The sequence below is a fragment of the Leptidea sinapis genome, chromosome 31, assembly GCF_905404315.1.
Source record: "Leptidea sinapis chromosome 31, ilLepSina1.1, whole genome shotgun sequence".
Classification (NCBI taxonomy): domain Eukaryota; kingdom Metazoa; phylum Arthropoda; class Insecta; order Lepidoptera; family Pieridae; genus Leptidea; species Leptidea sinapis.
Window position 1 is genome coordinate 9,000,521 of NC_066295.1, and position 26,141 is coordinate 9,026,661.

General features: G+C 34.1%; 1 long non-coding RNA gene across 1 annotated transcript; it reads right to left on the reverse strand.

Annotated features, from left to right (window-relative positions):
- Positions 1 to 571: 571 nt before the first annotated feature.
- On the reverse strand, positions 572 to 26,141 carry LOC126974159 (uncharacterized). Its single transcript, XR_007731485.1, has 3 exons — positions 25,996 to 26,141; positions 25,529 to 25,914; positions 572 to 729 (listed from the first exon to the last, which is right to left on the reverse strand). It is a non-coding gene; the product is annotated as an uncharacterized LOC126974159 (long non-coding RNA).

Below are 26,141 nucleotides of genomic sequence, written 5' to 3' on the forward strand. Positions count from 1 at the left end.
AAATTGTAGCCTATGTGTTATTCTGATAATTCTGTAAGCTATATTATTGTAAAGTTTCATTAAAATCCATTCTGCAGATTTTGCGTGAAGACGTAACAAACATTCACACATACTCACAAACTTTCGCATTTATAATATTAGTAAGATAAAATTAAAATTAAATGTTTGAAATTTACGTTGCCAATTGTACACACAAAAGTAAATATTAAAGAAACAGAATTGAAAATTGATGATAATGCAGTATTTTTAGTTTAAGGTGTCAGTCTTGTAGGCCTCATTTACACAATTTTACTATTAAATTAAGTTCAGCTGCTTTTGCTATAAAAAGGATAAGAGAACTTACTGACATAGATATTGGAAGAAGTGTCTATTTTAGCTATTTTCATAGCGTATGGCTATGGGGTAGTGCAGCCGAAGTAAATAATATCTTCATACTTCAAAAAAGCGCTGTACGTAATAATATATACCAAATGAGCCCACGAGAATCTCTAAGGGAAAAATTCAAAGAAATTCATATTATGACCATGTACGGCCAATATATTTATAGCCCGCGAGATGCTGTTCACAAAAGCATTGACGTTCGTTTTTATAAACAAGCCGAAACACTTCACAAGCAATAAATTCTATTGTAACACGAGCCCGTTGAAATTGGCGTCGGAAACGCGCGGCGGCTTAAGACGGTATGGGCGCCACGCGCTTTGTGGCAGCTTATCCACTGATGGGAATCTCCTGCACGTATATAAATATTATAATTTATACAGTAAAATAAGCAACAACCTTAATTTAAACACTAGAAATAACTACAAGCTTATAGTGCACCCTACTAGGCTCTGTAAAATAAACATATTTTTTTGCATGTAATGGTATTAAATTATATACAAATTTTACAATACATTACTTACCAAAAAGTGTGTCTGAATTATTAATAAATAAGTTTAAATCTTTTATTAAACGCATACTTATGTCAAAGGCTTATTACAGTATTGAAGATTACGTAATAGTTATTTATACAACTGTTATGTAATAAGGGGTATTAAAACACGAATGTGTGATAATAGTATCACATGAGTGTTTTAATACTTAATTATCAACAGTTGCATAGAAGACTTTATCTACACCCATAATATGAATCCACTTTAAAAGATTCTGAAACCGTTAGCTTACTGCTAACATTAAAAACGCTAGTCCTAGTAACCATTATATCATCAAAACGAGTGTTGTAATGTTGCACTGAATTTCATTACAACACTCGTTGCCATTGCCAACATTAAAACACGCAATCTATTAATAACCATTACATCATCCAAGCGAGTGTTGTAATGTTGTAGGTACCGAATTCCATAACAACACTCCTTTGTTTTTAACCTACTTCAAAAAACGAGGAGGTTCTGAATTCGTCGGTATGTTCTATTTTTTATGTTTGTTACAACTTTCGACTGGGTGAACCGATTTTGATAATTCTTTTTTTATTTGAAAGCTGGTGCTTCCCGTGTGGTCCCATTGTAATTTGGTCCAGATCTGACAATGGCCTCTATGAGAAAACCATAAAAGTCTTTAATTTGCTATACATACGTATTAAGAAAATTTATTGAATTAGGCGTTACTTTGCGGAAATCCATAATTATACAAATGATTTAAGTTTTCTTTAGTGTTAATTCCGCCAATATTTGTTTCGCCTCAATTCGACACGTGTTTCGCCTCTACACGAGGCATCCTCAGAACTTGTTGTCTCGCCAAAATCTGGCACGAGACTGAATCAAATGATTTTTTTTGTTTTTTTTTTTTTTTTTTTTTTTTTTTTTTTTTTTTTTTTTTTGCGCCCAAGCAAGGGAATGGGCTACCCTCCGGGATAACGACGGGAGGGAGGTGGTGAATGCTCATGCATACCAACGCAGCCTAAGTCTGCGTTGGTTATGTGGGACTCACGTGAAACCTAGGTGCCTACCCACTAAACACCACCTGCAGTTGGCTTTGGGCAGGTGCCCTCTAAGCCTTCATCGAAGGCGACCTTCTCATGGGGAGAGAGAGGCGCAAGCGGCACTCCCTATGGAGTTTCCGCTGGGATTAATCAAATGAACCGGAAGTCGCTCTTTTACCCTCGTCCCATGAAATGACGAGCTGTGATTGGTCGGTTGTTGTGACGTATTACCCCCGGAAGAGACACGTAACAAAGGTGATGGGTCTAAATTTGTTTGTTCATTCAACAATGTAAACATGTTATTTTTGTGTTTTATTATTTCTAATTGCTCTAACGCTTGAAAAAGGATTTCGGTAAATGTTTTAGAGCAATTAGAAATATTTTTTTTTTATGCTATCCGGATATTTAATGGAGTCGGTGTCAGCCAAGATAGGTTTGTTACTACATACATATGTATAGGCGAGAGGCGAGAGCGGGTCGCGGCGGAAGGACACCGATTCCAAAAATTTTGTTATTATTTCGATCCCTTCATGCGCTAAGAGTTTCAACAGGCAGCCACATTCTTATTGCTCGATGCGCGGTATCTATATGAATTAAAAAAAAAAGAAAATTTTCATTTACGCGCGTTCCACACTACCGGAACGTCGCGCGCTGTAAAAAAGTAGGTTATTCGTATTCCCGCCATTTTTCTTCGATATTTTTATTGTTTGTTTACAAAAAAAGGGTGATTCAAGTTTTGATAGCACACCGCCGGATATTTTAAACGCTGCAATGTAAATTACTACTAAACGAACGAATTATTTATATAATTCGTTCATTAATAAGTACATAGTTTATTTGTATATAATCAGTAATGGATGATATTAGGTTACTACTAGGACTGGCTGTTTTAATGTTAGTAGTAGGCTAACTGTTTCAAAATCTTTTAAAGAGGATTCATATTATGGGTGTAGATAAAGTCTTGTATGCAACTGTTGATAATTGGGTATTAAAACACTCATACTATTATCTCACGAGGCGGAGCTGAGTTGAACCCACATCCATGTTTTAATACCCCTTATTACACAACAGTTGCATAAATAACTATTAAATAATTTTAAGCAAATATAGAAAAAACAAGTAATTATTGTTACTAATAATTAAATGAATAATACTCAATAAAAAAAATATTTTACATGGTTAAAACTGTATAAAGGGTATTTATTTCGTCAAAATATTTTTAACAATATTCTTTCAGCTTCGTATGAGTAAGGGTGCCCGCCATAAATAACCTTTGACCACGGAATATAAATTTTTTCATGAATATGGATGATCTTTTATTTGCAAAAAGCTTATAAAAGTAATTTAGTTTTGTATCATATCAAATTTTACGAGTATTAACTTTATGAAAACTACAGCGTACAATGGCACAATTGGTATGTACATTTATGTTTTTTTTTTTTCAGAAAATTTATTAAATGAAGGTTTTTTAATAATAATAAGCAAATTTGGAATTGAAGATTATCTCATAACCCGTTCCAGTTACGGTTCCTGTATTCGCTCCCGTTCCCAACATATTATTTTATAATCTTACGAGTATTTCGAGGAATTACTCTGTCAAACTAAATCTACTTCTGGTATAGTTATAGCTGATCGACGTGAATTTCAGTTTTTCACAAATCCCGCGGGATTTAATGGATTTTCCGGGATAAAATGTAGCCTATGTCCTTTCCCAAGCTCTAGTTTATCGCTGTACCAAATTTCATCGAAATTGGTTCAGTAGCTTCTGCGTAAAAGCGTAACAAACAAACTTACATATAGTCTAGTCCGTGGCCTTTTCAAAAGCAACGGTCGAACTTCTACTTGCGTGCTACGTTGTTGCTCCTTGGGGTCAAGGTACGTTGTCAGACTGTTTTCTTTTTGTAATTTTTTTTTCTTTGAAAATGTCGCTTATATGATCTAGGGATTTTAATTAAATAATTAATTTAACGATACTTCTGTTGACCAGTATAGCTTGTTTTTCATTTATTTCATATAAATGCAATCCATACTGTATAAGTTGGAAGTAGGTTTTGTAAAAATGAAAACAGTTTTCTTGTGTTATTTTTTTAATATTTGATTGATCGTGGCTAAATGAGAAACAGCAATAGCACAATATACACTTTTTTTATAAGTAAAAACTTACCTCTTTTAGAAAGTTGAAAGTAATTCATTCAATTTTTTTAAACAGCACCATGGAATGTTTGTAGCATCAGCTTAGTGATTGATAAAATTGTTAAAGTTAAAACACGTTTCTGTGCTGGTTTCAGCAATAATTTACTAACATTATAGAAATTAATCATTATTAAATACATAGCAATAATTATTGTGCCTTTCACGCTTACAGATATTATTTTCTTCGCTTGTTAATATTTCATGAAGGGACGAAGGATTTTATTAATTGCCGAATTACACGCGTCACTAACATTCCACAGAAGTAGTGGATATTTATTGAGATAGAACACTAAGAATTTAAAGCTTAGACATGAGCTGAATGTTGATATAATAAATATGAAATATCTTTATTTCCAAGTGTTATATGAGAACAAGTATATATAAAAAAAACCGTCGCAGCGTTACCGGCCTTTAAGGGTACGCTGTTTTTTTTAAAGGGGACACATATTTTATCAACCGAAAGGAAACACCTCGAAAGGAAATACATTCTACAGTTTGGTGTACGTGAAAGAAACTATTTTAAGTATCACACATATAGACTCTGATAACACAGATTGGGACTGGAGCGATCGCAACTATGTAATAATAAATTTATACGAAATTTTAGTGTGAATCGCAATATGACTATTTATAAGTCTATTTTCAAAGTAATATCATAATTTTAACAGTGTTTTGCCAGTAATAACTTATGGTACGAACACGAGGTTGGCAATGGCGATGGCTTTCTCGAATCTGACAGATGGCCGTTGGGGCAGTAGGGTACTCGAAAGGGGACCACGTACCGGAAGACGCAGCTTTGGTAGTTGTCTCCATATGATGGTCTGATGATTAGGTCAGATCGCCGAAATTGGTTAGATGAGGGTAGGACCGATCATTTTGGAGATCTTTGGGGGAGGCCTTTGTCCAGCATTCATCTTTCCGCTGATATGATGATGATGATCATAATTTCACATCAATACGAAGCTAGAAGGCTTGATCCGTTTATGCACATGCTTATTACTTGGACGTAGTATCACAGAATTAATTAATTAATAACAATTATATTATATAGCTGTTATATCTTGTCGTCCTCTGTCTCCATCGCTTTAAACTAATTATTGGAGTACATTAGCTAGCATACAAACTCAACAAGCCGGAAATCAAATTACTTACAATTATTATAATCCTGGTTATAGAGAGTTCCCCTATTGTGTGAGAAAAGTGTACCTACCCCTTATCCTTTTCTCAGGAACGCGTGTAAATTGAAACTAGTAATAAGTGTTGAAGTAAGTAAGTCTTTAGGAGAGCCATAAGTTTTTTTATCCATTTATCAATCCTTACTATAATTATTAATATTAAAAATGTGAGTGTAAGTTTGTTTGTTACCCTTTTACGCCAGAGCTACTGACCCGATTTTGATGAAATTTGGTACAGCGATAGACTATAGCTTGGGAAAAGACATAGGCTACATTGTATTACGAAGAAATCGAAGGTTCCTGAAATTGAAAATCACGTCGATGAGCTATAAGTATACCAATAGTAGGCTAAGTTTGTTATAGTAACCTTCTTCGAATAAGATTCATTTAATATTATGTTGGGAACGGCAGTGAAAAAGAGCGGAAACTAGAATAGGAACTGAGATAATCTTCAATTCCAAACTTGCTTAATATTTAAACAAAACCTTTATCAACGCGGACGAATGACGGTCGCGGGCATCAGCTAGTCAGTTATAAAATGCTGAATTAAACGCAAATTTTACGCCAACATACTATTGATGACAAAAGTTTTTTCCAATGTCGAATATTGTCATTGTAATGCTGTGTTTCTATAATAAACTGTTAAGTTAAATCATGGAGTAGGGAATGATACTTGGTTAAATGTTTTTGTACTGAAAAATTTCAGTTACTTCGTTCTTTTTTACAATGATTGATACAATGATTTATTAACAACCAGAGCATAAAATTATCTGAATTCTTTATAAATTTCAATTTGTAATTTTGTAGAAAATTTATAACAAAACGTTCACACATCTAATATATTACGAACTTGTTGATATTTGATAACCAATTGGACCTTTTAAAAAAATAACAAGGTGTCAAAAAGTCCCTGCTCTAATCCGATTTTTCGTTGTTATGCTTATAATGTAATGTGATGTGTATATTTATCAAAATATGATGTGACATCACTTATTGAATTCCAAAAACTACCACCCATTCCAAAAATAATGCCTGAGAAGAACGGGCGCAACAAACTCAGCGGGCTTATTTTTCATAAAAAATGTTGACAATATAATATCGTATAATTAAACTTATTATTTAAAAACCTGAGGGCAGTCCCTCTATTCCCAGTCTGTGGTATCATTAAGAAAGTCATTTATGTTATAGTAACCTTTACCATACAAACGTTTTTTAACAATTATTTTGAATATCATAATACTTTTGTTTTGAAAATTTCTTGGGATCTTGTTGTAAAAGCGTATATATCGCCCCACAAAAGGCTTACTAAATCGACTTAGCCGAGTAGTAGGCATTATAAGTTTATGTCTGTTCGTGGTGTTAACATTATGATTATGACATTTTTCAGCAGAGTCACTTATGTGCCTATGAACATATATTACATTAGCAAGAATATATTGAGAAGCAACAGTCAAGATGTTAATTTCTTCAAATTTTTGTCTCAATGATTCTCTAGGACCTAGGTTATAAATAGCGCGAATAGCACTGTTCTGCAGCACAAATATTATATTTATATCGGCAGCGCCCTATGGCAATATACCATAGGCTATATGCATATCTTTAATTTAGATAATATATAAATTGTAACACTAATAATTGTTTATTTTATTCTTCCATTTTAAATTATGTATCTAGTTGGTAAGCCTAAATAAATAAATAATATCTCGGAAAATATGCGTCCTACCAACATGGCCATATTATATAACAGTTTTATCTCCTAACCAGTCCAAACAAAGTTATGTTCCAAGCATTCCCCTTTACCACACCATATGCAGGTGCATATGGTGTGGTATTATGAGCATTCTTTTGGTGGAGTTTTCAACAATAGCAGCGACCACAATGTTCCAATTTCAAATTTAAATATTTTTATTCGATATAGAATTTCAGATGTGTGTTCAAAATAAACCGCAAAGATAACATGTATATAGCAAGCTCTGTCGATCTCTTCCGAAGTGCTTTCGGATGATAGTTTCCTCTAACGATCTTAGCCGTCTCAAAGGATGCTGATTAAGCTTTAAACCCGTAGCCACGACCTCTCTGACCCACAATATTATCGGACTCTAACTGGAACATTGAATTGTATTATGTAAATTAAACTAGAGCAAAATAGTGCCATTTTTCTAATAAGCCTTTACACAAAATGCATGCTGCAAAGAAGTTTTTTACAAATCCAATCAAATCAAAATCACTTTATTCATGTAGGTCACGGAAATGACACTAATAGATGTCAAAAAAAAAATTTTTTCTTATTGAATCAACCGTCTATCAATCTACTTCGTAAAGGGTTGAGCTAATGAGAAGAAGTTGTAAGAAACCCATTGCCACTCTTTAAAATCATTTCAATTACGATATAATATGTTAAGTGATGCAATAAACATACTCAAACTGATATTAGCTTTTAAGTTGTTTAAATTTTTGTGTTCTTTTAGTAATCCGAGTTTTTAAAAAATGTATTGTACTGTTTTTCTTTTCATTATAAATATTGAGTTAGCCTCTAAGTAGGTATGTGGTGGTAATTTCTATCATTATATTTATGAGTGTGTTTTAGAATAAGGACTATTATTGTATGCAACGTTGGCTTCCCATTAAATAAATTAATAAATTATATAATAACATTAAATATAGTCCCTGAATTAAATAATTCTACTAAGCGTCCTACCCATTTCCTTCACATGTGATCCGCCCTTACACATCAAATAAACACACGATAATTTGGATTCTATTCTACGAAAAAAATATTACTATGCTATCTATAAATTAGAAGAAAAATGTTTTGTAACTATCGTAATATTTCAATTTTTTTTTGGAAAATCTATACTTTAAGACATTTGTCTATTTATTTGGCTTAAAATAGTGTTTGAATTATTCAATTTGATGAGCAAAGAATATGGATGTTATGGTAAAATCCAATACACACTCCATTCTTGATCGAATTATGTTATAAATTAGATTATTAATAATCAAAAAAAATCCCCATAAATAAATAAAGTGTGTATACATCACCACACATTTTTCTTAGTTAAGATCAAGCGCCTACGGGTCCGTGTGTCGGGAATCCAGCTAAAAATCCTTGCGTCTACGCAGTGCCTATGCGTTCCGTAATAAGATACTTAACTTTCGGTCAAGTTAACTTAGTAGTCAATTAAACCTAACCATTACGATGGATCATGACCACGTTGCACTTTTCCGAGCGCTCTTTTGAGCTTTGAGCATACATTCTCTCATTTTGCATTTTATTCGGCTCTTAAATTGTGAAAATTTTTTCATCAGTTAAAAGCATATTTCTGTACTTTTAATACGCATATCGAGACTCCAAGCATATTAATCGAGCCACTCTCTCTATCTGTAGGGATTGATTCAGTACATGTCCTGCATATCGCCGATAATCATGTCATGTCTTTCTCGGGTTTCCTCTGGTGTTGCAAGAAAATTTGGGCAGTGTTGATATTATTTTTATCAAAATAAGGGACGAGATGAGCAGAACGTTCAGCTGATGGTAATTGATACGCGCTGCCCATAACAATGCAGTACCACTCAGGATTATTGAAGAACTCAAAAATTCTGAGTGGCACTAAACTTGCGCTCGTCACCTTGAGACATAAGATGTTAAGTCTCATTTGCCCAGTAATTTCACTAGCTACGGCGCCCTTCAGACCGAAACACAGTAATGCTTAAGCATTACTGCTTCACGATGGAAATAGGCACCGTTGTGGAACCCATAATCTAGCTGGCATCCTGTGCAAAGCAGCCCTGGCCGTCTAGTACTTTAAATGTGATACAATTTTCAGGCAAAGCGTTCCATGTCAATAAACTTTTTAACAAGGTATGCTAAGTTATATACATAAAATGTAACTTGAACTTTTTCGAAATACGTTTCAGGAACAAGATCTTAAGCTTTACCTCACTACTATGATAGAAACTTTCTCTAAAAGCATATTATAACCCTAAACAAACATTATGAAGTTCTGATAACATTCGACAGCTTTGGAAGAGTTTGAGAAGGGAAATATATTTAATAATGTGAGTTTTCGGTGTCATCGATAACCTTATGATATTAAAGTAGATATATGTTATAAGGAAAGAGTGTAAGAAGAAGCGATAAAAAGAAAAATTATATAGAGGAGAGAGCGATTAAGATGTTAAAACTGTTTGCATAACATAAGCTACGTGATAAAAAAAGCAATTGTGTGGTTTTATGAAACTACGGTGCAAGTGAAACTTTTTTTCACAAAATAACATGGGTAATAATATCAGCATAGAAAAAAAAACAATTTATGTAACAAATTTTCATAAAATAAAAAAACCTTTATCAAGTGTGTGGGGTTCGAACCAACTCTTCCACCCGAACACAATTGCATCCAATATGAGAACTATAGGCGCCGCCTGACCGTCACGCGACATGCAACACACAGACGAAAAAGTTTGAGACGATGTAATAAAAGTTTCACTTTAAAAATAACCGAGTGATACTCATGCGATTGCAAAAGAGCCAAGGGACAAAAAGTCAAACAATGCATGGACGATCAAAGAAGAATAGTTGGATGAATAAATAAGAATAGCGAGACTTGTAGAGAGATAAAAGATTTTGGAGGAAGTACTTGACGAAGTACAAGCTGTTGAGAAAGCTAAGATATCTTCAGTCCTCTCCAGGCTCCAACGCTCAGTTAATGAGCTAGGTGACTGGTTTAGGAAATGGCGTATTGAGGTCAACCCGGATAAAAGCTCCGCAGTCCGTTTTGATTTTAAGCGCAGACGCTTCTGCCTGGATCGACCCATTCATCTATTAGGCTCCCCTATCCCCTTCAGGTCCACATCCAAGTACTTGGGTGTGACCCTCGACTCCCAACTCACCTTCAGGCCTCACGTCCAGAAGGTGACCGGAACCGCCCGCTTCTATCTGTATCGCCTAAACAGTATGTTAGGTAGGCACAGTAAAATGTCTTTTAGGAACAAGCGAACACTCTTCAAGGTTTGCATTCGACCGGTTATGACTTAGGCCGCTCCAGTTTTCGCTCATGAGAAACCCAATATTATAGATAAACTCCAAACAGTCCAATCCATTTTCTGCCGTAAGGCTGTCAAAGCCCACTGGTGCGTTAGGAACGCAGACCTTCACAGGGACTTAGAGCTCCCCACCATCCAACAACACCTAAAGTGCTTGTCTGAAACTTTATTTAAGTCCTCAGACAATCACCCAAATCCCCTGATTAAGGAGGCAGCGGATTATACCGCCCCCCCCTTCTTCACGTTATCAATTCAGGAGGCCCAGACACACCCTCTCCGATCCCCTTAACAAACTCTCGTCTGACCTGGAACGCCTCTTGGCATCCGGGGATAATCAGACGCATTTAGATTCACCTTTAGTTTGTGATCATCCTTCTGATGTCACTAGTCCCAATTAGATAGGACCTTCTGTGCAATATCCCAGCGGAAACTCCATAGGGAGCGCCGCTTGCGCCTCTCTCTCCCCAAGAGAAGGTCGCCTTCGATGTTGGCTTAGAGGGCACCTGCCCAAAGCCAACTGCAGGTGGTGTTTAAGGGTAGGCTAGGTACCTAGGTTTTCACGTGAGTCCCACATAACCAACGCAGACATAGGCTGCATTGGTATGCATGAGCATTCACCACCTCCCTCCCGTCGTTATCCCGGAGGGTAGCCCTTTCCCTTGTTTGGGCGCAAAAAAAAAAACTCATTTGATTCAGTCTCGTGCCAGATTTTGGCGAGACAACACGTCCTGAGGATGCCTCGTGTAGAGGCGAAACACGTGTCTAATTGTTTTAAAAGCGAATATTGGCGGAATTAACACTAAAGAAAAACTTAAATCATTTGTATAATTATGGATTTCCGCAAAATAACGCCTAATTCAATAAATTATATTTATATATATATTCATTTATTTTTTTTAAATTACGATATACGTCGCAGGTATATTGTCAAAGCAGTGATATTAAAATTAACCGGTAGATTATCAATCAATTTCACTTCTTACAATTTAACGGCCTGGTTTTAGTAACATTTACAATTTCACGGGTACACTATAATGATATTTTGATAATTTTACTGGTCGTTAGTTTTGTTAGTCTCTGATTAGTCTGTTTCTGGTATTTATTGTATATTCGTTATATTTGGTTATGCATTAGTGTAATAAACTAATTTTTATCTAATTAAATCAGCCTTTATTCACTCGTAGGTCCCGAAAACAAAATACTGTTGACCACAACGCCGCAAACCGGAGCGTAGCGGACGGGATTTTTCTTACATATCGACATTACATATTGAAATTAATGGGAATTGAACCAAAATAAAATAGGCAAAGCACTGAGCAAATCTCACTGAACTTATTAATAATATGCTGTCTAAATTCTTTCAATATTAAACATCGACAAATAAATAATACAAAATATAACGTCTAACTTACATCCAGATAGAAGAATCGCAAGATAGAAAATTGTTATGAATATTATGGTTTGCCAATTTTGAGACTGTTTCGTTTAAATTTATTTTATTTTTAAATCTGTTTCAACTTGGCTCACAATTGAGGGTTCACGACATTGTGTGACGTGAATAGTTTACGAGTATTCGATATACGCATTCTAGGATCACTTGATGAATACATCTTAATGATGATTCGAGAATGGTTTAGATTATAATAATGAAAAAAGATTTAAGTTTTAAAAATCGGAAAGATATTGTTGGGCTTTCAATTGAAAAAACAATAGAGATATCCGCAGTAGAATTGAAGCAACTAGTAGTAGTATGTGTGTATTAGACCACCCGTATCGAACTTTGAAACATTTGTTACAAATATGGAAGTTGTATTAGCGAAATTAACTCGTTTGAATAAAAAAATAATTGTGTGTGGAGATTTTAATGTAAATATTTTGGAAAAGTGCGCAATGAGCCAAAGCATAATTAACCTTTTTCAATCTTATAATCTTAAACATTTATTTATGGAGCCTACTAGGTTGACAGCTTCTAGCGCAACTTGTATCGACAACATTTTTACAGATATAATTCCAAAAACAATCCAGGTTATCCGTAAACTTGACTCAGATCATTTAGGACAGCTAATAACATTCGAACATAGTATGAGTAAAAAAATAAAATATGTAAATATAAAAATGATACCCATAACTAAAAATAGGTTAAAATTGATGCAAGAATATTTATTACATAAACTTCCGTTTTTATCGAACAACCTGACTTCAAAGGAAAAGTATAATTTATTTTTTCATTCTTTTATTGATCTATTTAAAGAAATATTTACACCTAGATCGATAAGCAACACCTGACATACATAAACGAAGGAAAACAATGTATGGATTATATAGAGAAAAACAATTCAACAGAAGCGATACATTTAACGGATATTTTAAACAGTACTCAAAGCAGTTTAGAAAAGACTGTCTCTTAGCTAAATCCAAATTTCTATGTTCGAAAATCCAAAATAGCACAAATAGAATAAAACCTATATGGGAAGTTATTAATAATGAAACAGGACCGGCAAGTCGAGTAAATAATAAGCACAAATTATAAATTAAAGGCAAACTTTTAAGCGAAGACACTAAAGTAGCCAACGCTTTTGAATTATTTTTTACCGATATTCCACTCTCCACAACAAAGGAATTGAATTCCTCAACGACCTCCGCTGTTGCCATAATGAAGAAAAGTGTACCAGAATGTAAAATTAATTTTAATTTTTTTCATATAACTCCCTCTTATATTATTTAAGTATTTAACTTACTTAAAGTCAAAAGAGCCAGTGACTTATGGGGTGTCTCAGTTCACATTGTTAAAACATTAATTGAAATTATTGCTCCTGACTTGGCCTTAATTTATAACAGCTGTATTGATGAGGGTGTTTTTCCTGATTTACATAAATATAGCAAAATTAGCCCACTTTTTAAATCTGGCAGTGTAACTGATCCTAATAATTATAGACCTATATCAGTCTTACCTACTATACGCAAAATTTTTGAAAAAATTATTTTATTACAGTTGACGACACATTTTTATGTAAACAACTTAATGCATCGAAATCAATTTGGTTTTACTCGAGGTTCATCAACAATTGATGCTGGTGTCGAATTAATAAAGAATATTTTTGATGCTTGGGAGGATTGTTTTGATGCTTTGAGTGTTTTTTGTGACTTGACAAAAGCTTTTGATTGTGTTCATCATGAGACTCTTATTAATAAATTATATCATTACGGAGTACGAGGAGTCTCACTGAAACTATTAAAATCATATTTACAAGAAAGAATCCAATTCGTTAATGTAAATGGAAAGCAATCCTCTGGTTCCTTGGTCTCAATGGGCGTGCCTCAGGGCTCAATACTGGGACCTTTCCTGTTTCTAGTGTATATTAACGATCTCCTATTTTTTATAAATAACAAGCATCATGTAGTCTTATTTGCCGATGATACATCCTTGTTATTTAAAATCAAACGTCAGCAAGATCAGTGTGAAGAAGTAAATAATGCTTTGTTAGTAGTATCAAACTGGTTCAATATGAATAATTTATTATTAAATAAAATTAAAACAAAATGTTTGAAATTTACGTTGCCTAATGTAAGGCAAGTACATACAAATGTAAATATTAATGACACAGAATTGAAAATTAATGATAATGCAGTATTTTTAGGTATAACATTAGATTCCAAACTTCAGTGGGGGCCTCACTTACATAATTTAAGTAGTAAATTGAGTTCAGCAGCTTTTGCTGTAAAAAGGATACGGGAACTTACTGACATAGATATAGCAAGAATTGTCTATTTTAGTTATTTTCATAGCGTTATGTCGTATGGAATTATACTATGGGGTAGTGCAGCGGAAGTCAATAATATCTTCATACTTCAAAAAAGAACTGTACGTGCCATATACCAAATAAGCCCACGAGAATCTCTAAGGGAAAAATTTAAAGATATTCATAATTTGACCATGTACGGCCAATATATTTATAGCAATCTCCTGCACATACATAAACATTATAATTTATACAGTAAAATAAGCGACAAACATAATTTGAACACTAGAAATAACTATAAGCTTATAGTACCCCCTACTAGGCTCTGTAAAATAAACAATTCTTTTGCATGCGATAGTATTAAATTCTACAATAAATTACCAAAAAGTGTATCTGAATTATCAATAAATAAATTTAAATCTTTTATTAAACGTAGACTTATGTCGAAGGCTTATTACAGTATTGAAGATTACGTTAACGATATCACAATATGGAATTAAATAGTGTTATAGTTGTTTTTTATGGATTATATGGTTCAGCCTTGTGTTATTTCACTGGTTTGCATTGTTTTGAAAATATGTTTAAACTTTATGTAATTTATATGTATGTAACTTAATTGTATTTTTTGTGATTGACGTTGACGAGCAGTCTTTTGATTTTATGTCAATAAAATATTTTGACTTTGACTTTGATTCACAATTGAACTTCCCCCTACACGGCTGGACCGATTTTCATGATGTTTTTGTTTGTGAATTTGATATTGGTTTAGATTCTCAATTCCGTCCGTATAATATAATTCTCCTGCTCATGTGTATGTAAGTGAACTCCTCCTAACGGCTGGACTGATTTTTCAGATTTAAGAGGTGTGTACAGGACAACGTCTGTCGGGTCCACTAGTGTATATATAGAATATTACAATCAATTTTTATCTAAGTTACTAAGTTTTTGTGCTGAAGTACCAGACCCTACAAATGTAATATTATTATTAGTAATATTATTATTATTTGAACATTAGTTATGTATTTTACTAACCACAAGATTATAATATTTTTTTAAATGAAAATTAGAGATGTGACGAGCAGGGCGTTCAGCTGATGGTAATTAATACGCCCTACCCTTTACAATGCAGTGCCGCTCTGGATTCTTGGAAAACCCAAAAATTATGAGCGGCACTACAATTGCGCTCGTCACCTTGAGACATAAGATGTTAAGTCTCATTTGCCCAGTAATTCCACTAGTTAGGGCGCCCTTCAGAGCGAAACACAGTAATGTTTACACATTACTGCTTCACGGCAGAAATAGGCGCCGTTGTAGTACCCATAATCTAGCCGGCTTCCTGTACAAAGGAGCCTCCCACTGGTACAAATACTCTAAAACAAGTAATAATAAACTTAGAAACATAATAATTTTGTAACCGGATAACAAAATCACTCTACTCACCAAATCTTCAAAACTGATGTATCTGACAATTTATTTGCCATTGAAAGTTCCAAGTGCCATTACCCTTTCAAACTGCTAAAATTTTAATATAACCGTTGAAACCGAGAGATTACCACAAATAGATTATTAACTCTTTAATGATTCTGAAATTCATCGCTTAAATTTTATGCCTTGATAAAATACTATTAGGTCCCCACGCTTAATGTTGGAGATTGAAATTTAAAATAACATTACAGAAACATGAACCAGTTATTACTTTTCATAGTAATAGCGTCGTAATCGAAAATTATTATTAGGTTCGCTTCGCAAATAAATGTCCAAGCGAATGAACCTTTTTAAATATTACTGAAATATTGTGAGTGGGTGAGAGTTCTGGTATCTAACCTATAATTTCATAATATTTCGCTTTTCTTCTAGATGTAAAGTTTTCGCTTAAAATGTCTAAAAAGAAGCAAATTTTTTTCATTTTCATTCAGCCTGAATTTGTCGTTTAATTTGTGTTCTGAAATTGTTATTAGAAACTTATATAAGTGAGATCATTTGATACAATATCTAACAAAAATATATTGTTTAAAATTATAGTAAGGTAGTAAGGAGTGGCGTAATACTAAATTAAATAACACGTATGAATGTAGACCGTAAATTATTTGAAAATTAAGTTGTTTTTATGAGAAAAAAATGACTTTATATAAATAATCTCTTTTTTCTAGATGGCCTGCAAGGGTCACACGACAACACACCGAGGAACTACATAATAAACACTGGACGGAAGTGAGTGGGTGCAGACAAGCAAAAGAAGCTCTACCTGAAATAGACTTCAAATCTCCCGCAAGCTGGCAAAACTACCACCACCAAGGTTACGTAAAATTACTCATGTAATAGCGGGTCATGGCCCTTTTACAAGCATCTGTTTAATATACGTGTCACCGACTGTCCACTGTGCAGAGCCTGCATGGAGTCAGAAAAGACGACCTCAGACATCATTGCGTGTGGCCACATACCGGGCCAAACACCTGGGCTCACCATAGAGGTTCGATAAACTACCATGGGGAGTTGGAATGGCAGGTGGCGCTTAGACATTGAGTCGCGTATTATCCGGTGATTATCTTTTACCTAAGTCCCCTACTTACAAACTGGTAAAAGGCGTGATTTAAAATTGGTGAGTTCTGTATTGAAAGATTCATTATCTTTATTCATATTGTCAGTAGGTGTGTGAAGTATCTTTATCTTTTAAAAAATAATTAAATAAATGTTATTAAAATTTTATTAGCTGAAATCAAGTTTTAAAATCGAAGACTTTATTTTATTAAATACTTTGTACTTTTTTAATATAATATAACCGTAAATTAATAAAGTAAAGAATAGGACACTGTCAGTAAATCGTGCCAAAAACCATCTGTCTACACCAAATACCACCTCCGAGGAATTAAATGGCGCTAAACTTCACATTGTGAACTATGACAATTACTATCTCGACTCATTTCACCCGCAGTACCCCTGAAAACGTGATCTGGAAAGGTCTCGAAACGTCGTGTTAACAAATTAAAAATAGAAAGTTTAATTACTTACTGTGATAGCTAGGAGAATAGTGCTTCTTCTAAACTACATAGATGGCTTTTGTTATAAATTTATCTTCATATGTGAAAGGACAGAAACAGTTTTGATATTTTTATTGTCATTATAAAACATGTGATGACCTGCATGTAAGTGGGGATTATTAAGAATCTAACATTTAGGCTATCGAGCATTAATGTCTAAATTTAACGATCACAGACGAAGTTGTAAGGAAGGGTTATTATTTTTCATTAAATGGCCATGAAGTTTTACTAGATTACTTAATTATCAATTAGATAAAAGCCATCTACGAGTAAAAAAGTTTTTAATGATTTATCTCTTTTGGGTATTCTAAGAATTCCTAGATAACTTAATTATCAATTAGATAATAGTCTTCTGGAAAAGTTTTGAACAATTTATCTCTTTTGGGTATTCTAATGTTGGCAAACTTAATTTAGCAAAGTTACGTGTAAATTATTGTCTATTTGGACAAAAAAAAATGTGTATAATAGGTACGGCAGAAACGGTAGACAAATTAGCAGTTGAAGACCAAAAAACGGTTTTTCATTATGCGTTTCAACCAAAACTGAGTTAAAATTATGAATTTAAAGGACTGTATCCTTTGATTTTCTACAACGTACATCATTACCATCAACAATTCTTAAATATGTTAAACCTAATAAAGTATTCGTCGTTACAAAACACCTTCTCCTGGATCTGACAAACTTGAAAGACTTAAGTTTTTTAGTTTACATAAAAATGTACTTTAGTAAGAATAAAGTACTAAATCAATGCTACATTGTATTAATCCACAATATAATCGCTGTTTCCATAATTGCGAAAATAAGGAACAATTTTACATACAATTATAATTTTAAGTTCAACCATCAAATTAAAGTGCCTTTAAATCTTAATATTACTTTGTGCTACTTGAAATTCTATTAAGTTCTCTTTTGACGGGTATTTTAATCAAATGATAAATTTTATGTAAGATGGATGTAATGCAATTTGTATGTTTTAATGGAAGATGAAAGTCTAATGTCGTCTGTAGAATTTTCCGTAAATAACGGTTCTGCAAACAATTGCTTATCATCTTAGATAATTTATACGTCTAGAATTCTATTATAATAATCTAATAAGATCTAAAAGGGGTTTTTTATAACAAGTGACAAATTTTAATACCACCACCTAAAAATTTGCAAACAAGCTAACATCGAAATAAACTTTTATATGAAATAGATCATTTTGTTTAAGCATCTAAGAATAAATTTCAAATAACATAATGACTAATATTCGAACAGAAATCGGGCAAAATAACGGTGAGATGTTTACAGTCTGACGACAAACGAAGTAATATGGTCACCAACTTTGTATTTTTTTGCGCCCAGATAAAGTGAAAGGGCTACCCTCCGGGATAACGACGGGAGGGGTGGTGAATGCTCATGGTGGGGAGAGGTGACGTCACGTCTTGAAAATTTTATTGTGTTTAATAATAGCATAATATTTCGGAGTGGCATAAGCTTTTTTTATACATTTGTCAATCAGTAAAAAAAATGCTGAACTAAACGAAAATTTAACGCCACAAAATATTGATGACAAAAGTTTTTTCCCTTAGACAATTTAAACGTCTAGGTAGAGTAACTTGCTTTTAGACAACCGATAAAAACAGGCCAGGAGTATTAGTTTAGTGTGCGTGACAATCTGCCACTTACACTCGCGATTTGCATGGCGCTTTGTGTTAGTGTGCGTGAATTGCTCAAAATAGAGGTTAATTCTAAATTCTATTTTTTCACCGATATGATGTGGGCCTTCGATCCTATCTTTACCACTTTAAGGCCATTTCATCAAAACTTTTCAATACAATAGGCTTTTGTAATTATAATTACGTGAATAAATTAAGCCTCAACATTTTCATCAAATTTAAGTTTATTTATTATATATATTCACAACATTCCACTAATATCAATTAGTTTAAGCCTTCATTGAGTAAGTTGTAGTGTTAAATGGATTAGATTTGAATTACCTTAGAGAGCTAAGTACATACGTGTGTTAAAGTTACCTCATTTTGTTTTATTCTCATCGTTATCCAGTTTGTAGTTACAAAGGCAATTATTTCAGTAGAACTAACCAAAGAGAATATATAACTAAGAATCGTATTACTTCATTTACACATTATTAGTTACTTACTTACGCATTACTTCGTTAGCCAATCTGGAGACTTTTTCAGCTTAATCGAAGATGAACATAGAAACACTATTTCAGATTCTAAAAGCTAGACTGGCCTCATAAAATCAAAATATGAAATTAAGTGCATTAAATTTTACTATACCATCATAGGTTACCCAGGGAATACTTCGCGAACAATACAATACGGTCACTCTGAAAGATTCTAACTTAAACCACATCCCAAAATTGTCTGTGCACTCAATCGTATATTAGATACAGTACAATAATTTAGTATTCGTCATCTTATTTAACGTTTTAAAAGAACAAAAGCCTTTAAATGTCAAAAATGTGAATACGCGTGTTTTATTAAGCGGAGATGTGATAAAACCAGTGGAATCTGCTATATTTCTTGGCATTACTGTGGGTTCCAAATTACAATGGGCTGCCATATTGAAGGCTTAAACGCTTACGGTGTGTGTGGATTGATTCATCTACTGTACTCTATAACTCTTGCTTTTACGTATTAATTTACATTTACATTATTTGGCTTTCTCGTGTAAGGCTTTGAGTATATTTTTGTTGTTTGAGTATTTTTGTTGCATCACTTTACATATATTGTAACTGAAATGGTTTGTAAATAAATGAAGCTGTAAATGTTGATTTAAAAAAGTGGCAATGAGTTTCTTGCCACTTCTTCGCATTAAATCTCAACCCTTAAGAGAAAAAAAAACTTTTGACTTTCATAAGACTAATAACAATCTCGCACATTTACTCATTTGGTCACGCCAGACCATAAGCTGCGTAAATCGGAGAGATCAGTATACATAATGGGTCCATCTGTGTATAACAGGCTGCCGAACTCTATCAAGAAAGATGCAACTTCCACAACGGTGTTTAAGACACAACTTCGAAAATGGCTTCTCGAACAAACGTTTTACTCAGTGCAGGAGTTTTACAAGATGCCAGTTATTTAGACTAGGTAACACTTATTTTATAAAACGTAAAAAAATATTTATTTTCTTTATATACATAACAATATATAATTACATAATACTGTATTATTGTGAGGATTATGGTAGGATAATGATTTGATTTGATATGATAAATGTCATTTCGTTGATCTACCTGAATAAAGTGATTTTGATTTGATTTGATTTGATGTACATGCTAAATCTTTTGCACATTGCTCATACCAATACCTAATACAGTGTGAATTTGCTGGCATATCATTAATTTTATTAGTTTCAATCATTTTTGGTATGTGGTAGCCGCCGGGCAAACTTCGCAAAAATCATCACAGAATCACTGAATTAACTGAATCAAAGAATACTATTACAAAGTAAAAATAAACAAATAAAAACAAACAAAAGATGCCTCACAAATGAATTATCATAATATTATTATTTTTCCGAATTCTAAACAACGTTAGTAATGGATTTTTATACGCTTTTTCGCCCACTAATATGAACGTTATAAATGACTTACTTTCAGCCCAGTGTTTTAACCGAGTTCAGAAATAAGTAAAACTACTCTAAAAAAACAGGTTTCAATAACTAAAAATTATAAAATAAATTAATAAAGATTTTATTTAATGGATACACCTCTTAAGCAAACATAATACCATTAATATTAATAAAATACTACCTATTGATAGGTTTGAAGTCGGTGCCAAGACCTAAACAAAATAAAACTTAATGTTATAAACAGCTTCCTTACTGTAATGATCAACGACTTTTGTCCAATTGGGTTATTTTGTTCTAAACGAAGCTATGCAGCTCAAAGTCACGCGTGGTGAGTGACTTAAGATACATAATAGCTTTGAAGATTTAATGTATAGGTACACTTTTATAATAAAGTCCCAGCCACTGTTCAGGCATTATCTATAAATAAATTTAAATATTTTATTATGAAATTACTCTGTCGTAAATCCTATTACTCCACAGCTGAATATCTAAGTGATTCGACAGCCTGGTACTAGATTATGATTATTTTATAGCAATAGCAATGACAGTACAATATTGTATATTTCATTAAAAAGAGCGCAAAAAAAGAATGCTGTGAGAGTTTCTGGCGCCACTTCTTCTCTCTCAGAGCGCCATTTGTTTCCGAGACGAATGGTATATTAGAAATAACATCAAAAAGAACTCTAAAGAAATCAATTTTGACAAAATAATCGCCTTTTATGGCTTTTACTATTACGTTTGGCTCCTCTTTGAAGTCGGTTAAAAAAGAGAGAGTTCCTTAAACGACGACGTTATGATCACTGATTTTTAAAGAAATAAAATTCAAATTAGTTTTTATTTGTGCTTTCACATTGGTATATTTTATTATCAGGCTCATTTTAATAAAAGTCTCGGTCCCAGAGGCATGGGTATAAACTTCAAATAATATCGGCGCACATAATAAGATTTTGGTATTTTCAACAACAAATCAAGTATTTGCATACATAAAGGTTCTCATAATAAGGGTCTCAATGCTTCAATCTTAAGGCTAGTCCCTTAATAAATTTTATGTAAGAGTACCACTCATAAGCGAGGAAAAATCGAGGTATTATATCTCCAAACCTCGACAGTTGTGATCGTATTTCAGTTAGCTACCTCTATTTTTATGATAATATTTCAGGAGTCTGTTTTTCAGGTTTTTTTATTCATGACGAGGACATTCGACATTCGGCACCCGATATTAAGTGATCACCGCCTTCTATAATCTGCAGCAACATCAGAGGAACCACAGGAGCGTTGGCGGTCAATTAGGAAGTTGTACGCTCTATGAATGTATTGCGTGCTGAACGTCCTTGTATTCTCATTCTACAGTTTTTTTCTACGTGGTAAGAAGTTCTTTATATGTAAACCACACTGTGGAGGAACGCTAGATATCTTAGGCTTATATTAAAACTTTTATTCTTAGTTTATAACAAGCACATTATTCCAATACAATCAAAGAGCGAATTGTATGCATCGTGGTAAGATCATATATACGTCTAGATAGACTAGCGGCCGTTCCCAATGTACTATCTCCAGATAGAGATAAATTACCACCTTCTACTGTCTGTAATTAGCTGTCAATAATCTGAAGCTGTACCAATATACCCGATAAGTCATTCTTATCACCTTATACTGGGACGCGTGAATTGCAATTTCCATACAAACTTCTATCGCTGGTAAGCTATACATCCTCCCATTGACAGACAGCGTGTACGCATAAAGTGAGTTTCCGTTGATAAGTTTATTAGGACAGAAAAGTCAACGATAGTTGCGATTTTTATCTCAAGTAGGCCACAACCGGAGATAGACTGAATATTGGAAAACGGCCGTAAGACAGCTGTGAAAACGTCGAAAAAAATTGAGTTTAGAGTTAACTAACGCAAAGTGTCATACAAATCGCGAGTGTAAGACGTAACATGTCACGCACGCTAAAGTATTAAACCTGACCTGATTTTATCAGTTGTCTAACAGCAAGAGACTCTATATAGATGTATAAATTATCTAAGATTTCGTGAAGTTATAAATACTCATCTTTATTATGAATACTATAGTGATAACAGTAAAATTCAATATCCGGAATATCTCAAGGCAATTTGAGATACCAGTCTTCTACTATTAAATGATAATGGACAACTTTCAATCAAGTAAATGCCAATCAAGATATTTCATTGTACAATAATTTGGCAAAGTGCTTTACGCCACTTTCTATTCGAGATAATTAATTATTTCTCAGGATGATATTGGAATTATATGTTGGTTTTGTAACATTTCAAATTGTTACGTAATGGTTTTTAAATTAGCGCGAGTGTAACACAAATGAAATAAGTATTACTTAACATTAATTATTCGTCAACTTAAGTGAACTATTGCCTTGAAAAATGGCAAATTATCGAAATATCGGGATAGTAAGGCAGAAACTTATTGACACTTAATTCAACAAAAAGTGAAATAATTTTGTTATGATAAATTAAACATTAATTCGTAACAAACATTCATACAAGCAAAATTAAAGTATTTTAGATAAGGATAACAATTCTAATATGCGACAATAGTACTAAAGCCTATTCCCAACTGCCACTAATTTCCTAAAACGGCGTAATTAAGTATATTTTAAACACACTTAATTGCGGAGCTGATGATACCAAATGTATTATAACTTTGTGTTTCTGCAAAATTATTGTTAATTTCTCAATATTATCCAACATTAAGCGCTGGGTTGTAATACTCTTTAGTGGTTTCTTGAAAACAGCGATTACTTTCAGAGTAATTATGGAGTTAATAATCTATTGTTGGCAATCTCGTTTTTGCTACGATTGCGCTACAGTTTGAGTGATTCATAAGGTTGAAATGCTCAATTAAAAGTTCCAAGTGCAGTAAATTTATATGATTCGTTTCCGTACACAGGGAATTCAGAACTACAAACTATGTTCGGCCAGTTTCATAATTATTATGTTACCTTAGATTTAAATAATCGTGTTTTGCTTGGTGTTTTTACTTTTAATTTAGGGTTGCGATTGCCCAGAGAAGATTGCCACTACAGGTAAATATTTTACACTTTGTGAATCTTGAAAACTCAAATGAATTTATAGAACACTTCTTTTATACAGACTGTACAGATTGCACGCCCCAACAAGAGGCTATAGGGAGAAATTTCAAATGAATGAAGCGACGTCTCCACGCAACTTTAAGAGATCTAGCCGTGAGCACAGAGCACTGGTTACCGGACAATTTGAATAGCGGTACGTTGCACGCGGTTTGAGCTGATACTGGGTGCGGCAGACCAGATATGATATCAATACTCCATATGTGGCTGGACTGCGTTTTGGAGTAGAGCACTAGAATGTGGACCAGCTTGAAGTATTGCTGTGCTCTATTTATGACCTCAGCCTCTTCAAATTCGGATTTGCCTTCCAGCTGACCGCGGAATTAGCAATAACTCGATATTTCGAGACCCAAGATTCCGATAGGCAATTCCGTCTATTGGGGGTTAATTCGGCAAATTACATTCCACCCCATTCGGCGACCTTTTCAAGAAAGGACTAGATACAAAAGTTTCTGTCGGCATTAGTCGACGATTTTCCGAGAGAGATCTACATGGACCATCTCTAGTACTGTCACCCGCATAGCAATGCATGTTTGGAAGCATTCAAAATATCATTGATTTGCAGAAAAAACAGTGTCGGATATAGCAGACAGCCTTGGGGAACTCTAACTCAAGTGCTTCGGGTTCGAACAATAACCATCCAATACGACGTGTATGCTACTCCCAGTGAGGGAGCTGGTGGTCCACTTTAATATACTTAAGTTTAAAGCTCAAGTGATGGGTTAAATTGGACAAGTTCAATATACCCTATTCCGCGACCTTCTCGAGAGAGGACTCGACAGAAGGCACAAGTTTCTCCCAGCAATGGTCGACGATCTCCCGAGAGAGACTTGCATGGTCCATGTTGGAGGTGTCCAACATATCATTGATATGCAGAAGAAACAGTGTGGGAGATAGCACACAGCCTTGGGGCACTCCAACGTTCACGGGCTTCGGGTCTGAGCAATAACCATCGAAAACGACTTGTATGCTGTGCCCAGTGAGGAAGCTGGAGGTCCACTTGCATAAGCTCTCGGGAAGCCCAAATTATGGAAGTTTTGAGAGAAGCACCTTGGGACATACACGATCAAAAGCCATCGCTATATCTAGACTTACTTCCGAGCCTTTTCTCTTGCTTTCGATAGCCGTTGCCTTTGCTGGCCTTCCATGATTTTGGAGAGCAGAGAGATAATTGTAATACGCCTGTGGTTGGCCGGGTCCGAACTGTCTCATATTTTTGGATCGGATAGGGAAGGGCTGATTTCCATGAGTCCTGGACTACGATGTATACGTTACTTGTAATGCAGAGAAATTGTTGCTTAAATTATGATAAAAAAGTTCGCAAAATTTTAAGACGATAAAAGTCTTGAAACTCGCAAGGAAAAAATTTTGAAAGTCGAAGAAAGTTCGCTAAACGTTCATTGTTAACTTTATGAAAGTGTTAACTTTCCCTTTATCGTGTCAAATATGATTTGAAACTTCATGAAACTTATCTCTACGCTCATAAATCGTCTACGAAACATTATGTACGCTTCACATACATCGACATGAGAATTTATAACTATTAAAATATTACAGCGTATTAAATTACATATCAAAATTACTATTAGCTAGTACTATAATGTAAGATGTAAAAATGTTATTAAATATTAGGTTTTAAAGAAGACTAACTGTATATCATACTTAACAAGATAAACCCTTTTTTTTCTACGAATTGTCTAAACGTTATTTACCTTAACTATTTGGTTTTTCCTATAAATGCTTCATGTCTCGTTAACAGCAAAGTTTCATGCTAGTCAGTTGCTAGGCGCTCGAGCTACGATTTCGTAAATGTCATCGTCCTTTTAGATGGTATAGACATAATACAAGAAGTAGAACATCAGAGTAACTCAGCAGTCTTTTTGAAATTTATATCTATGTCTGGGCCGAGCGCTAGGGTGGGTACATACAAAAAGATTGACGACGCGGACGGTGCAGCGCAGCTAACTTAACTCTGACGGCGGCCATTTTCGGCGACATACGGCGTGCACTCACTAGTTTTGTCTCCTCAATATTGCTTAGCGGCTGTGTAAATCGTGCGTCGATTCGGGCGCTCTAGTATGAAGTTAAAGTCTTTGCCCTGGGGTAGGAAAAAGTAGAATAGACAATAGATCCTTTTGTTTTGTTTTGGTCTGGGCAGTTAAAAGGATGACATACTAACCTTTTCAAAAATCCTGCCTGCAATTATGGACACGATAATCATTAAAACATTAAAATGGTACGTGCCGTTTTATTAGTGAAAGTGTGTCGAGAGGAGGCTGGGTAGCACGGGGCTAGGGCCGAGTAGGGCCGTGGACGCTAAATCAA